General features: G+C 36.2%; 1 pseudogene; it reads right to left on the reverse strand.

Moving 5' to 3' along the window:
• LOC148916863 (uncharacterized) overlaps positions 1-8882 on the reverse strand; it is a 38693-nt pseudogene extending 29811 nt beyond the window's left edge.
• Positions 8883-16374: the final 7492 nt, after the last annotated feature.

The raw sequence follows: 16374 nt of genomic DNA on the forward strand, positions 1-16374 counted from the left end.
ATATCGGATTGAGTCCAAAACTTGGGAAACATCGTAATGTTGTGGGAGGAGTCATTTGGTGAGTTTTGAGTGAAATCCAATGGATAAAACTATGCAATACACCAACCACTGCATTTTAGAACGAACTTCATACAATCTTGAATTGCCCAATTTCATGGACCAATGGCTATCGGATTGAGTCCTAAACTTGGAGAACATCATAATGTTGTGGGAGGAGTCATTGGGTGAGTTTTGAGTGAATTCCAATGGATAAAACAATGCAATACACCAACCACTCCATTTCAGAACGAACTTCATATGAACCTGAATTGTCCAATTTCATGGACCAATCGATATCGGAATGAGTCCTAAACTTGGGGAACATCATAATGTTGTGGGAGGAGTTATTGGGTGAGTTTTGAGTGAAATCAAATGGACAAAACTATGCAATACACCAACCACTCCATTTCATAAAGAACTTCGTACGAACCTGAATTGTCTGATTTCATGTACCAATCGATATCGGATTGAGTCCTAAACTTGGGGAACGTCATAATGTCGTGGGAGTCATTTGGTGAGTTTTGAGCGAAATCCAATGGCTAAACGTATGCAATACACTAATCACTCCATTTTAGAACGAACTTCATACGAACCTGAATTGTCAAATTTCCTGGATCAATCGATATCGGATTTAGCCCAAAACGTGGGAAACATCATAATATGGTGGGAGGAGTCATTGGTGAATTTTGAATGAAATCCAACGACTAAAACATTGCAATACACCAACCACTCGATTTCAGAACGAATTTCGTACGAACCTGAATTGTCTGATTTCATGGACCAATCGATATCGGATTGAATCCAAAACTTGGGGAACATCATAATGTTATGGGAGGAGTCATTTGGTGAGCTTTGAGTGAAATCCAATGGCTAAAACTATGAAATAAACCAACCACTCCATTTTAGAATGAAGTTCGTACGAACTTGAAATGTCCAATTTCATGGACGAATCGATATCGGATTGAGTCCAAAACTTGGGGAACAACATAATATTGTGGGAGGAGTCATTTGGTTGGTTTTTAGTGAAATCCAATGGATAAAACTGTGCAATACACCAACCACTCCATTTTAGAATGAACTTCGTGCAAACCTGAATTATCCGATTTCAAGGACAAATCGATATCGGATGGGTTCCTAAACTTGGGGAACATCATAATGTGGTGGGAGGAGTCATTTGTTGGGTTTTGAGTGAAATCCAATCTTTAGAACTGTGTAATACACCAAACACTCCATTTGAGAACGAACTTCGTACGAACCTGATTGTCCAATTTCATGGACTAATGTCGGATTGTGTCCAAAACTTAGGGAACATCATAATTTTGTAGGAGGAGTCATTTGGTGAGTTTGGGTGAAATCCAATTGATAAAACTATGCAATACACCAACCACTCCATTTTAGAACGAACTTCATACGAACCTGAATTGTCCAATTTCTTGGACCAATCAATATCGGATTGAGCCCAAAACTTGGGAAACATCATAATCGATATCGGATTGCGCCCAAGGTTCAATTCTTTAAACAAAATATGTTTCATGCTCTTTAATCGAAATTATAACTTGATTAAAATCATCACTGAGAAACTTTAACCGGAAGGTAAAGAAATTAAAACCAATTTAATTTTTCAATGTAATCTTTTATTATTGATTGTTCAGAAAATGGAGTTGCTTGATATCTACTCTTTTGATTTAAAAGCATGCCAAGTCAGTTCTTAATAATGAGAAAAATATAATTGAACTCATGAAAAGATAATAGCACTTAACATCAATCAAAATAAAAGGATATGAAAATATTGAACAAACAAGAATAAAAGAATTTAGCAATTGATACCATATATTGGATTAAAGAACAATTCACAAATTATTCAAAGAACATTACCTTTAGCCTTAGCTAGAGTTCTAGCAACTCATTACAAAGGAAAACATAAACTAAATGGATAAAGAAATCTGTCGTAGGGGTGCCCTTGCCAAATAAGTTGATGGGTGATTTATAGTAGTCAATGAGGTGAGTGAGAAGTTAATACATTCGTGGTGGGTGATGAAGGGTTTAATTGAGGGATTAATTGGATTATACATGTGTTGATGGTGGAGGGTTAGTGGAAAAGAAATAACGGTGAGGTAGGCGGGCGTTAAATGGCTATGAATGACATGAAATAGGCTCTTTAGCTTCAACGGTTTTGTAGTCTTCTCTTCTCCCTCTTTACTTCTCTTTATAATCACAATAATCCCTCAATCAATTCTTCAATAAAATCCGCCAGCAATTCTCTTCACACCTAGCTTGAACTTGGACAAATGTATGTCTTCATCTTTTTGCTTTCCAACTTTCTACAGAAGATAAATTCACCTAATAAGTTCACCAAATTAATATAGAAAATTCATAAATCCGGTTGGTGAGAATAAAATGTAACAACAAGTGAAATTATATTTATTAAGCCAAAATTATATCATAAAGTCTCCAAAATAATATTTAAAATATGTAATTTGAGATTCTCATCACAACCCCCAACCAGCTTATTGCTAGTCTCTAGCAATTCAAGCGACTAAAAGAAACTCAAATTTAAGTAAAAATGACAAAATAAAATTGATAAAAACAACTAAAATAGCTAAGCCATTTTCGCAGGATATGATTGCATTTAGCGTATGCAACAAGCCTTTAAACCCTATGGTTACCCCTAAAGGACGAGTTGTAGTCTCATGAAGGTTTCCAAGGATGATACCTACTAACATCAAGTACGAGGCTAACACAATTATTCAGAAACATGAAATAAAATAAATTTTGAAAAATAGTTTCAATATCTGTCACCAACAAAAAGGACAAAGCACAAAGTCCAAACTTTCAATTCACAAACAACGTTAAAAGAGAGAACACTTATTTAACATTTCAAGTTAATCCCATCTCGAAGTCCAAATCATTTATAATTAGCCAGCAAACTTTTCACATATTTCCTTTGGTGAAAAGTGAACCAACACAATTGAGTGGCATTAGCTAAATTCCAATCACACCAACCTTTTGATCTCAAGAGTTGTCGAACTCCCTTGCAAGAAACAAACCAAGGTTTTTTTGTTGTTGTTTTGTTTTGTTTTTTATTTTATTTAATATACTATTTTTTTCTTTATGTGGGCTGTGCAATGCTTAGCTCCATTAAGCTTTCTAATTAACCTATATAGCGAGTGTGAGGTTAGCGACTCTCAAACCAAAAAGGCTTTAAGGCACTAGGTGTAGAGACACCCCTAAGAGCTTACTAACTCGAGTTAAAAAAGCTACGAAACTAAACTAGCCACACAAAATTATTCACACCTAGAACTTCACCATTTGACGCGAACACTCACTGCTGATTAGGCAAGAGGCCCGGTTACTAAGTAGAAGCTTGAATAGAACACTATTATTTCATGAACTGTTTTTTTTTTTAAAACCAAGATGAGTCAAAAGTAAGGTCGTCCAAGTTTACCAAAGACAAAAGATTAAGCACAATTGGTTTTTAACTGTATACCGCACAAAAAGATATAGAAGTGGGATAATTATCATATCGTTTATATGTTCTCAATCTTAAAATCATTCATAAATCAAAGTGCAATGCAATCTTGTCACAGACAGACTATGAAAAACAAACAACACAGTACTAACCTCATAAACATTTTTTTTTCTTCACACTTTTCATTTTTTTTTTTTTCAAAATAAATGACGAAAATAAATAGAAATAAAAAAAAACCAAAAAAAAAAAACCCAAAAAAAAAAAACCAAAAAAAACAAAGACAAAAATGAAAGAAAAACTAACATGTTGCAACAAGAAAATAATACAATAAGCACATCTTCTCCACCCCAACCAAAGATTGACATTGTCCTCAATGTTTAAACATATAAGCATAAAAAAGAAGAGGGTAGTGTTACCTAAGAATTGACATCCAAAGTGAAAGCCTGCAACGTGTTAGTGTAAAAATAAAACAAACAAAAATGTCAATTTTTTTTTTTTTTTCAAGTGAACAAAAATTTCTAAAGTAATTAAATATAACAGATGGACTAAGGGAAGTCCAATCAATCCTGGTAAACAGGTTCGTTCAAAGAAACTGTCTCATCTTTTGGAACACATCTCCCCAAGTAAGGTTTAAGTCGTTGGCCATTAACCTTAAAAATATTTCCATTCTTGGGATCCTCAACTTCAACAGTCTCATATGGGAAAACTTTTTTAACAATGAAAGGCCCTCTCCATTTAGTTCTTAATTTTCTAGGAAAAAAATGAAGTCTAGAATTATACAAAAGAACAAGTTGAGAAGGCTCAAAATTTTTCCTCAAAATATTTTATCATGAAAAACTTTAGTACGTTCTTTGTAAATTCGTGAGTTCTCATATGCATCATTCCTGACTTCCTCAAGTTCATTCAATTGGAGTTTTCTCAAGGTACCTGTATCTCCAAGACTAAAGTTAAGCAATTTGATAGCCCAATATGCTTTAGTATCATAAACTAGCCTATATGGAGACATACCAAGAGGTGATTTATATGCAGTATGGTATGCCCACAATGCATCAGTTAGTCTCAATGACCAATCCTTCCGGGTTGGATTCACCGTCTTTTCCAAAATTTGCTTGATTTCCCTGTTTACAAGTTCTGCTTGGCCATTTGTCTGTGGATGGTATGGAGTGGAAATCTTATGGGTTATCCCATATTTTTTCATCAAAGCTTCAAATGGTCGGTTGCAAAAATGTGATCCTCCATCACTGATGATCGCTCTAGGAGTACCAAACCTGGATAATACATTTTCTTTCAAAAATTTCAAAACAGTTTTATGATCATTCTTCCGACATGGTATGGCCTCAATCCATTTTGAAACATAATCCACAGCAACAAGGATATATAAGTAACCAAAAGATGGAGGAAAAAGGCCCATAAAATCAATGCCCCAACAGTCAAAAATTTCAATAATTAAAATTGGGTTAAGAGGCATCATATTAGTCGAGTAATTTTTCCCAACTTTTGACAACTTGGACAAGTCTTGCAAAATTCATACACATCTTTGAAAAGTCGAGGCCAATAAAAACCACATTGAAGAATTTTGGCCGAAGTCTTTTTGGAAGAAAAGTGACCTCCACAAGCCTCAGAATGACAAAAAGATATGACACTAAATATTTCATCATCAGGAACACATCTACGGATTACCTGGTCGGGACAATATTTGAAGAGATACGGATCATCCCAAAAGAATTTTCTCACCTCAACCATAAATTTCTTTTTCTCTTGTGAGGTCCAATGAGGTGGGATAAGACCTGTAGCAAGAAAATTCACAATGTTAGCAAACCATAGGAATTTAGAAACACCAAACAATTGTTCATCAGGAAATGAATCTTTTATAGGCAAATATTCAGAAGGCTCCTCAAAAGATATCCTAGAAAGATGGTTTGCAACAACATTCTCCACTCCTTTCTTGTCCTTGATTGTAAGATCAAATTCTTTGGATAAGCAAAATCCATCTAATCAATCGTGATTTGGCTTCCTTCTTTGTCAATAAATACTTTAAGGCCGAATGATCTGTAAAAACAACAATTTATGAGCCCAAAATATATGACCTAAACTTTTCCAATGCAAAAACTACAGCAAGCAATTCTTTTTCAGTTGTAGTGTAATTTTTCTATGCATATTCAAAGTTTTGCTTGCGTAGCAGATAACAACAGGCTTCTTGTCTTTTCTTTGGCCTAGCACTGCCCTAATAGCACCATCACTAGCATCACACATTATTTCAAATGGCATGGACCAATCTGGGGGCTGCATTACAGGAGTTGATGTTAGCATTTTAATCAATTTCTCAAATGCTTCTTGACATGCATAATTCCAATCAAATTTAGCATCTTTCTCCAATAGATTATTCAATGGCCTTGCAATTGCACTAAAATTTTGTATGAATCTCCGGTAGAAACATGCATGTCCTAAAAAATATCTAATATCTTTAACAGTTTTAGGAATAGGCAAATTAGCAATTAAATCGATTTTTGACTTATCCACTTCAATTCCTTTATGAGAAACAATGTGTCCAAGTACAATTCCAGATGTGACCATGAATTGGCATTTCTCCCAGTTAAGCACCAAATTTTTCTCTTTACACCTGATAAGAACATTCTCCAAGTTAGATAAACAATCAGAAAATGAATCACCAAACACAGTAATATCATCCATGAAAACTTCTAAATATTTTTCTACCATGTCACTAAATATGCTTATCATGCAACGTTGGAATGTAGCTGGTGCATTGCAAAGACTAAAAGGCATTTTTCTAAAAGTGAAAGTTCCAAATGGGCAAGTAAAAGTTGTTTTTCCTTGATCTTCTAATAAAATCTCAATTTGATAATATCCTGAGTAGCCATCTAAAAAACAATAATACATATGCCCTGCAACTCTTTCCAATATTTGGTCAAGAAATGGTAAAGGAAAATGATCCTTTCTTGTGACTGAGTTCAATTTACGATAATCAATACACATTCTCGATCCAGTAGTGATCCTAGTTGGTACCATTTCTCCATTATCATTTTCAACTACTGTGACTCCTGATTGTTTAGGAACAACCTGTGTAGGACTCACCCATTTGCTATCAGAAATTGGATATATGAGACCTGCGTCCCAAAGTTTAAGTACTTCTTTTTGTACAACTTCTTTCATTGTTAGGTTTAGTCTACGTTGAGCTTGCCTAACTGGTTTAGCATCTTCTTCAAGAAAAATTTTGTGTGTGCAAACCAAAGGACTAATACCTTTAATATCAGATAAAGTCCATCCAATAGCAGTCCTATGATCTTTCAAAACTTTAAGTAACATACCTTCATGAAAAAGCTCTAGTTTAGAAGATATTACCACATGATAGGTCTCATCTTCTCCCAGAAAAGCATATTTAAGTCCAGCAGGAAGAGGCTTCAATTCACACTTTGGGGCTTCTTCTCTTGATGATTTTGTCTCATCACTCACAATTGGCAGCTCCTCAAATTTTGGTACCCAACCATTATGTTCTTGTACCTGCACAAAATCCAATAAAGAACAAAGATATTGTACTTCAAAATATTGTGCAAAATTACAATCCCCATTTACTAAACAAATTTGCAATGGATCAGAAGAAAAAGAAGAATTAAAGCAATTTTGAACAATTATCTCGATCATGTAAACTTCTTTGTTGACATCTTCATTGTTTGCAGGCTGCTTGCATATGTTGAATATGTTGAGCTCCAATGTCATGTTCCCAAATGATAGTTACATAAGTCCATTCCTGCAATTTATATGAGCATTAGATATAGCAAGAAATGGTCTTCCAAGAATAACATGAATTTGAGAATTAGAATACACAACTGGTTCAGTATCCAAAACTATAAAATCAACTGGAAAATAAAATTTGTCTACTTGAACCAGCACATCTTCCACCATACCTCTTGGGATTTTAACTGAACGGTCAGCCAATTGCAATGTTATTGAGGTGGGTTTTAATTCATCAAGACCCAATTGCTTATAAACCGAGTAAGGCAAGAAATTAACACTAGCACCCAAATCCAATCAAGCTTGTTCAATGCTAAAATTCCCAATAATACAAGAAATTGTGGGACAACCTGGATCTTTGTACTTGGGTGGAGTATTAGTTTGAAGAATTGCACTTACATTTTCAGTTAAAAATGCGGTCTTTTCAACATTGTGCTTTCTTTTGATAGTGCATAAATACTTAAAAAATTTTGAATATGAAGGAATTTGTTTTATAGCATCCAAAAGAGGTATATTGATTTTCACTTGTTTAAAAACCTCCAAAATTTTAGGATTTTGATTTTTCTTTACAGCCTTAAGTGCTTGTGAGAAAGGAGCAGGAAAAGGGCACTTAACAATTTCAGAATCATTATTTTCTTTTTCATTATTTTTGGATTTTTCTGAATTCTTTTTATTTTCAACTGTTACTAAATCATCTTTCCCAATTATTTTTCCACTACAAAGAGTAGTGACAGCCTTCACATATTCATGCTTATTTTCATTCAAAGAAGAAGAAGAAGGGGTAGTTACCACTAACTATGCATGTGGATTAGGTTGGACTTGAGAACGAATTTACCCATTTCTTGAATTGACAATGAAGAAGTGAGTTTGGATTTTCAGATTCCATTCCATGAAAAGTTGGTAAAAGTTGTATCATGCCCGGTTTAAAATCAAAAGTTTGACCATTCAACGGAAAAATGATGCAAGATGGCACACTTGTAAGAGCAGGATGCATCATGTAATGTCCTAACAAGTGGATTCTCATCATTATGAACACTATGATTATCTTCATCATTTTGGGGGCCTTCCAATGCATTATTATTATACAAATTTATAAATAAACCCAATCCTAGACATGTATTTATAAAAAAACCCAAGCACTATTTAAACATAGAAACACACCCAAAATTAACTCCAAAGTCAACTTTTTGGGTGTGTTTATAAATGAGTTTTGAGTGTGTGTAATGATGAGTTTTGGGTGTGTTTATATGTTTAAATAGTGCTTGGGTTTTTTTATAATTTCAACCCCCATTTTGGGTGTTTTAGTGAAACTCCCTTATTATTATTATTATTCTCAACCATTTGTGATGAAATTTGGTCAAATTGAGGTTTCTATGCAAATCTACCAAACTTATCACGATATCTCATAAACAAAATAAAGAAGCAACAAATAAATAAATAAAATATAAACTAAATTTTTTAAAATTTTTTAATATTAAAAAAAACTAAGACAAAAACAAACAAAAAACACCAAAAATAAGAACAGAAATGACAAATTGAGTTTGACAAGACTTACCGAATTAGCTTTGGAAACTAAAACCGCAAACCTTAACAATGAATTTCCTTGTGCTACTTTTCGCTTCATCGCTCCCCGGCAACGGCGCCAAAAACTTGTTGCGTCTACCCAAGTGCAAGTAGTCACACGTAGTAATAATCTTGGAAGTCCATGTATCGTATCCTCAAGGAGCAGGTAGGCAAATATCTGCACACAAAGAAATAATTAAACGTACCACAATAAAAGTGACAAGCAAAATGGAAAAGTAATTTGATTTTATTGTTGTGGAAATTGAGTTTAAAAATGAAATATCAATAATGGAAATGCTAAGGCATCAAGGTTCAATTCTTTAAACAAAATATGTTTCATGCTCTTTAATCCAAATTATAACTCGATTAAAATCATCACTGAGAAACTTTAACCGGGAAGATAAAGAAATTAAAACCAATTTAATTTTTCAATGTAATCTTTTATTAATGATTGTTCAGAAAATGGAGTTGCTTAATATCTACTCCTTTAATTTAAAAGCATGCCAAGTCAGTTCTTAACAATGAGAAAAATATAATTGAACTCATGAAAAGATAATAGCACTTAACATCAATCAAAATAAAAGGATATGAAAATATTGAACAACCAAGAATAAAAGAATTTAGCAATTCATAACGTATATTGGTGTTCACCCGTTTTGTTTTTGTTCCTGTGATGGTAGGGTAAAATTCCTCATTGCCTTGAAAACTATTAACTGGTCAACAAGTCAACTTTCTTTAGTGTGCGAGCGTGCCACTACTACCAATAACAATTCTAGCAGACTTCTTAAAATAGATAGCTTGCTCCCCAAGTTACTGATTTCTTAAACAAACGATTGTGAATTTGGGTGAGGAATATCTCCTGCCTCAGACTGGTGAGGACTTCACAATTTCTCTCAGTACAAGATTGGTAGTTCTGGCCATAATAAATGATAATAAAATTGACTATTTCAGGTACAATTGCCTTTTACAAAACTAGAGAGGGAAAAATCAACTCTAAAAAGACAAAAAGATGGCTGAAATTCCATTTTTGCCTAGGCAGAAGCTTCTGATCCGAGCCGGACTAGGTATGTCTGTGCTAGACTGAACTTTCAGCAGCTTCAACTGCTAAGCTTCAGCTATAAATCGATACCAAAGTTTGATTTTGGCAAAGCTTCAATCTATTTTGAGCCCTGGAAGGCTTTTTGAACGCAGAACTGCAACTTCTTTGGTCCGAACGGGGCATAAGTGGTTGGACTTGAGGGTTACTGAGCCGGAACTCGCACTACGGTACACTGCTGCTTGTTCGGGCTCTCCATAAATTTGTTGAGGTTTTCATATTTGTGAAAACTCAAACTCTGCTTGTTTTGGCTTTTGCTGAACCAAATTTGTAACGAGAGAAGTCTCGTTTTGAATGACTTATTTCTCTAAGTCTGAACCTGGAAGTTTCTTGATCTATAGCTGGCTTCTTCTATGGCTCAAATGAGCTTTTGGTCGCTTCAGTTTGCTTTGAAGGTTCTCAGTGATCAAGTGATCATTTTGAGTTTTTGCCTTTGGTTGATTTTTGATTGTTTCATTGATTGATGATTTTTTTTTCCCCTGTTCACTCTCTCTTATATTTATAAGAAATGCTTAGGAATAGGGTAATTCTTTTAATAATGGGCGCAAAATTTCTCAAAAGATCTTTTAATTTTAAATACAAAGAAAAAGGGATTTTATCAGTTTTGGCAGATAGGCTTTCAACGGTCAACTCCTATGGCAATCACTTGTATTTTGAAAGAGAACCTAACTCCTTTCTAATCCCAACTACCCCTTGTGAGAGCTCAAATCGTGATGGTTAGTTTGATTTTCCAATTTTGAACAACTCCCTATTCTCCTGCTTATCTCTGTTTTCAGAACATAACCTGCTTATCTTTTGGGAGAATCCCCCTCTTTGGAGTAGAAGAAATATCTCTGAATATATATATATATATATATAAATTGATCTTCTGTTTTGGCTGAGTTTTTCAGAGATGTCATCTTTCTGTACTTGTCCCAATTTTAGCTCTCTTATCACTTTCAGTTGATATTGTTGACTTTCAAAGTTTTTTAGATGGTCACGTGGACTTCTCGTGGGCTCCCTTGAGAATAGTTCCTTCAAAAAGATCTGTTGATTTGCTCCTGGGCCTTTGAGAGAGATGGTAGTAGATTTTGGCCCAATCTAATTCTTTGATTTGCCTAAAATGTAATTGCCATTTATTTTGGCATTTTTTACATTTTTGCCACTTCTGAAAAGATATGGGTTGGGCTCACTCCTGATCTGATAATTGAAGCCCAGCTCTTTTATTATTTTTGTTTCATGGGCCTTTCTAAGAAGTGGCCCGGTCGTGAGATTTGTTTTGGCCCAAACAATGCCCCCTTAAGTCTGAACTGTTTAAAAACGGTTTCAAACTTAATGATTGGCCAATCAATAATGCGCGCCATTTCCTACCATTTCACTAGGGCACGTCTACCTATTCAATTTTTAGGCTTCGTGGGGAATAGGTTCTAACGGCTAATTAAATCTGAGCATCAACTCCTTCCTTCCCACTTGCCATGATCTTCCTGCTCAATTTTATAAAATTTCCATCGCACCGCCAATACTGATTCATCAAACCCTAGTTCTGTCTCAGCTCTGTCTCAGCTCTCTATTCCTTTTGAAACCCTTTGTTCTTTTGATTCCGTTCTTTCTAATTCTCCCTTTGTTCGTCTGGTTTCGAAAGAGAGAAGGAAAGAATGTCTTCTCTGAACACTCGTGCTAAGAGCTCCTCTTCTTCATGCTCTCCTGCCTATCTCACCGGAGATGGGGTTGATCAACATGTGATTGAGGTCTGTAGCACGCTTCATCCTTACGCGTGGAAGAATCTAGATGAAAATGTGCTTCATTTGCTTGAAAACACCCTTGTCTTGGGTCCTCATTGGTTTGGCTCCGTGCCGAAAGAAATGGTTGATCTGTTCAAGGAAGATGCTGAGGCCCTTCTATACCTTCAAAGTCCCGTGGCTCTGTCCTCTCATACTTGGGTTAGCAAGAACCTGAGTCGTTCTTGTCCTTCAAGTGAAGTGAGGAACAGTGCAATGAGGTGGTCAGATTGGATCGATGCAGACTTCTCCCAAGGCATGGAGCTTATTGGAAGAAGGCTGGAATTTACGACGCGATCTTGCTATCCAAGAGTTCTGTTAATAGGACGAAACCTGCTGCTGCCTTGTGTTTTTGGAACTCTGCCAGTAACACCTTCGACTTCCGCTTGGGTCCCATGAGTCCAACCCTGCTGGATCTTGCTCAAATATTTGGATTCAAGCTCCATAGGAGGCCTGTTGATGCTGTTGGTGACTATCATAGAGGAAAGAATCGAAAGAGATTAGCCAAACCCTTTACCATTCTTGCTGCCACGATCAACCAGAATTGTTCCTTCTCCAACTTTTTGAAGAAGTTCAGCACTAAAAAGGACAAGGACCAGCAACACATGTTATTTCTGCTCTACTGATTGAATTGGTTCGTTTTCCCCAATTGCTCCTCGGCAGCTTCTGTTGGAATACAAGCACCTCGCAGAGGCTTTGCACAATCACGTTGACGTGGGACTTGGCCCCACCGCTCGCTCACCTGTATAAGAACCTTCATAGCGCCACTCTAGAGAGTCCATTGAACATCTCTCGCTCTGGCACATTCGGATGATCCGATTTGCTGCGTGTCTATTTCCCAATCGAGGTTCCCTAAGTAGCCAGAAGTAGCCATAGCTCCACAGATTCCTTCATGAGTTTCTCCCATGATCTTCATATATTCTTCCTTCCCAAGGCACCTCAGAAGTACCTCATCCTTGCTTTTTTGGACCAAATCTCCATTCCACATAAGGTAGTTTAAAGCCATGATTCTGACTCTTTTCTCAAAAGGCAAGGTTGGATACTGTAAGTAATTTAGGATAGGATTTCTCCAATCATCTTCAGTGATTATGGCAGAATTGACATCTATCTCCATTCCTCTGGTCAGAACAGATGGTAGACTTTTCTTTCCTACCTTGATGATCCTTTACACATAGTCTTTAGGCATTTGTCTACCTGTTGCTACCTGAGCCAATTCATTGGCTGCAAAGTTTTCTTCTCTTGGGATATGTTCCGAAGTAGCGTCCCGAAACTCTATCAGAAGGTTTCTAGCTGCCACTAGATAGATAGCTAAAGAAGGACTTAGACATTTGTATTCCCCAGCAATCTACTTCAACACAAGCATGGAATCTCCCAGGATTTCCACGAATTGGATTCCTAGTTCCAACAGCATTTCAAGGCCTATGATTAAAGCTTTGTATTCTGCCGTGTTGTTGGTGCACTAGAAATCTAGCTAGAAAGAATAAGAGTGTCTGATTCCAAGTGGTTCTTCCAAAACAATTCCTGCCCCAGCCATGTGGCTATGTCTTTGATCCATCAAAGTACACTTCCAAGGTGTAAGATGAATCAATAAATGGGACTGTTAAGGCAAATATGAGCCCTAGTCAGCAGATCTGTATTTTCTATGTCGAAAGAGTCCATGTTTTCAATCTCTTCTCCTGGATGATCTGCTAGGAAATGTGCTAAAGCTTGTCCTTTGATAGCATGTATTTGATTAAGTCTGTCTTGGCTATGATATAGATGGTGTATGGCAACATGTAGTGTCTGAGTTTCATGGCAGTGAAGTATAAGGCTAGACAAAGCCTTTCAATTGTAGAATATTTCCTCTCTACTAGAGTTCTGCTCGATAGTAGACTGCCTGTTCCTTTCCTTCCTTGTTATCTTAGACTAACAGACTCCCAATGGATACTTCTAATGCAGAAACATATAGTTTGAGCGGTCTCCCTCTCTTTGGTGGGGACAGAACTGGTGGATTTGAAAGGTAATGCTTGATTTCCTCAAAAGCATGCTGATGTTGCTCCTCCCACTTAAATGTCTGCTCTTGCTTTAATCTTAACAAGGAGGAGAAAGGTTGGATCTTTCCTGTAGAATTGGATATGAATCTCCTTAGAAAATTAATTTTTCCTAGGAGACTCTGCAGTTCTTTCTTGTTCCGGGGTGGTAGAGCTTCTATGATGGATTTTGCTTTATTTTTGTCAACCCCTATGCCCCTTTGGTGGACTAGGAAACCTAAGAAATTTCCTGCCTGAACTCCGAAAACACATTTTTTGGGTTTCATTTTCAACTTATGTTGTCTCATTTTTAGGAATGCCTTTCTCAGATTTGATACATGATCTCCCTTCTCTAGGGATTTAATTACCACATCATCTATATACACTTCCAGAGAATGCCCTATCATATCATGGAAAACAGAATTCATTGCTCTTTGATATGTGGCTCCGGCATTTCTCAAGCCAAAAGGCATTGTAGTATATTCAAAAGCACCTATATGTCCTGGGCACATGAAGGCTGTCTTGTGGATGTCTTCTTCTGCCACCATAATCTGGTTATATCCTGCATTGCCATCCATGAAAGATAGCATTTGGTTATGAGCAGCTCCATCTACTAGCATATCTGCCATTGGCATAGCATATTCATCCTTGGGAGATGCTTCATTTAGATTCCTGCAATCTGATAGGAGCATATTTATGCGACTTTGCTATCTTATTTCTTTGCATTTACTTAGTTAATTTCCATTTATTAGAGTGATTTAGCTTATTTTCGTACTATTGTAGGTCCAGATGGCAAGATTGGCAAGAAAGGGAATTTTGGAGCATTTTAAAGCAGTTTTGGACTTGGAATTGATAGCATATGCATGGGCCAAGATAGATGGACGTTTTTGAAGTTCGAAGAGGCTAGGAATGTGCTAAAAAGATGGGGAAATTAATTCAAGAATCAGCTTCTGGGAAGTAAAAAACCCAAACTGATTTTATTTTATTTTACCTTATCTTAATCCTATTCGACCTAAATTCCAGCTGGAAAAGGGGGATTAATTTCATATTAGGAAACCTAAACACCTAATTTCGTGGGTTTCATTGGGCCCTATAATTCCTAAAGAAATCTGCCAAACAAAACCCTAATTTCGTGGGTTTCACTGGGCCCTTTTACCCTAGATCTACCACATATATAAAGGAGGGGTTGCTGTAGGAGAAGGGAGTTCTTTTGGTGCCGTAGCAAGAAAGGAGAAAAGGGAGAAGAAGAACTTGGAGCCGGAACCTGCTGCATCCATTGGGTTTTTCAGAGTTCTTCCCTTGATTAGTTTAAATGTTTATTCTAGATTGCTTTTCAATTATTATGAACATGTGTGACAGAATTTCTTCTTAGTTAGAGGTGAATTCGAAGCCATGGATATATGTTTTATATGAATTGATTACTTCCAGTTATGGTTTCGTAAAGTATGAATGTGATTTACTTTTCTGTTTTATTGAGGACTTATTCTTGTATGTTAATTAAGGATGCATACTTAGTTTTCATGCAGGGATTTGATGCTAGAATATAAGGGAATTTCATCTAATCGTTATGAACTTATATTCACAAGTAGTAAAAGTCACTAGTCATGATTGCGTTAAGTAAATTCCTGGCAGGAGTATCATGCTTTTCATAGTTACAAATGCCTTGTCAAGGCTTATGATTTTCATAGAACTTAATGATCTTTGATATGTATCTCTATCATGTTGTTCATATAGGGAACTTGATAAGGATAATTTGATTGCGTCACTGAGTCCAATTCAATGAACTTAGGAAAATCTGAGAGTTAATTAGTGCATTCACAATTAATTTGGGGCTTTGTCATTCATACTTTATAGAAAGAGTAACTGGAGATCGATTTGTGTGCATATGTTCCATGTGTGGAGAAGAATCCTCTAGCTATCCCTTTATCCATATTTCATTCTCAACATAGTTTCTTGCTGTTGTCAGTATTACTTTAGTCTAAATTGTCCAAATTCCCCCAATCATTGTTCCCTTAACTTAGTTTTCAGTTTAATAAGTTTAATTTGTGTTGATTAGCATCCCTCCTAATCCCCGAAATAGAACGATCCCTACTTACGCGTACTACGATTGCATAATTTATAGGGTTTAATTTGTGCGTTAGTTATTTCTCACGCCACTATCCACATAGATTCTAACTACCCCTATTTTTCTTTTCAGAACTGGTACAATATTGGCTAGCCAATCAGCATAAATGGTCTGGTCTGATGAATCCTGCTTTGAGCAATCTTTCTATTTCTTCCTTAACCTTCAGTTCTGTGTCCATAGACATTCTTCTTCTGGCCTGTTTAACTGGTAGGTAACCCTCTTTAATTGGCAGCTTGTGCTCCACCAGCTTTCTGTCCTAATCCAGGCATCTCATGATAATGCCAAGCAAAACAGTCTCTAAAATCATGCAAAAGTGCAATGATTTCAGTCTTGAGTGGCTCTTCCAACAATGCACTAATGAAAGTGGGTCTAGGATCTTCTTCTGTCTCTAAATTTATCTCCTACAGTGGATCTTCCACTACAGTAAAGAATCATATAGTGCTTCTGGTGCAAAATCTAGTACTTCCTCCTGCAAACTCTCTTCCTACTCTTGATTGCTCTCCGGTGAATTCGCCATATTAATTGCTGGATTCTGTATAGAGAGCTTCCTTTCTTCCCAATATATC

The sequence above is a fragment of the Prunus mume genome, linkage group LG5 (assembly GCF_029339155.1).
Source record: "Prunus mume cultivar Tortuosa linkage group LG5, ASM2933915v1, whole genome shotgun sequence".
In the NCBI taxonomy this organism is placed as follows: domain Eukaryota; kingdom Viridiplantae; phylum Streptophyta; class Magnoliopsida; order Rosales; family Rosaceae; genus Prunus; species Prunus mume.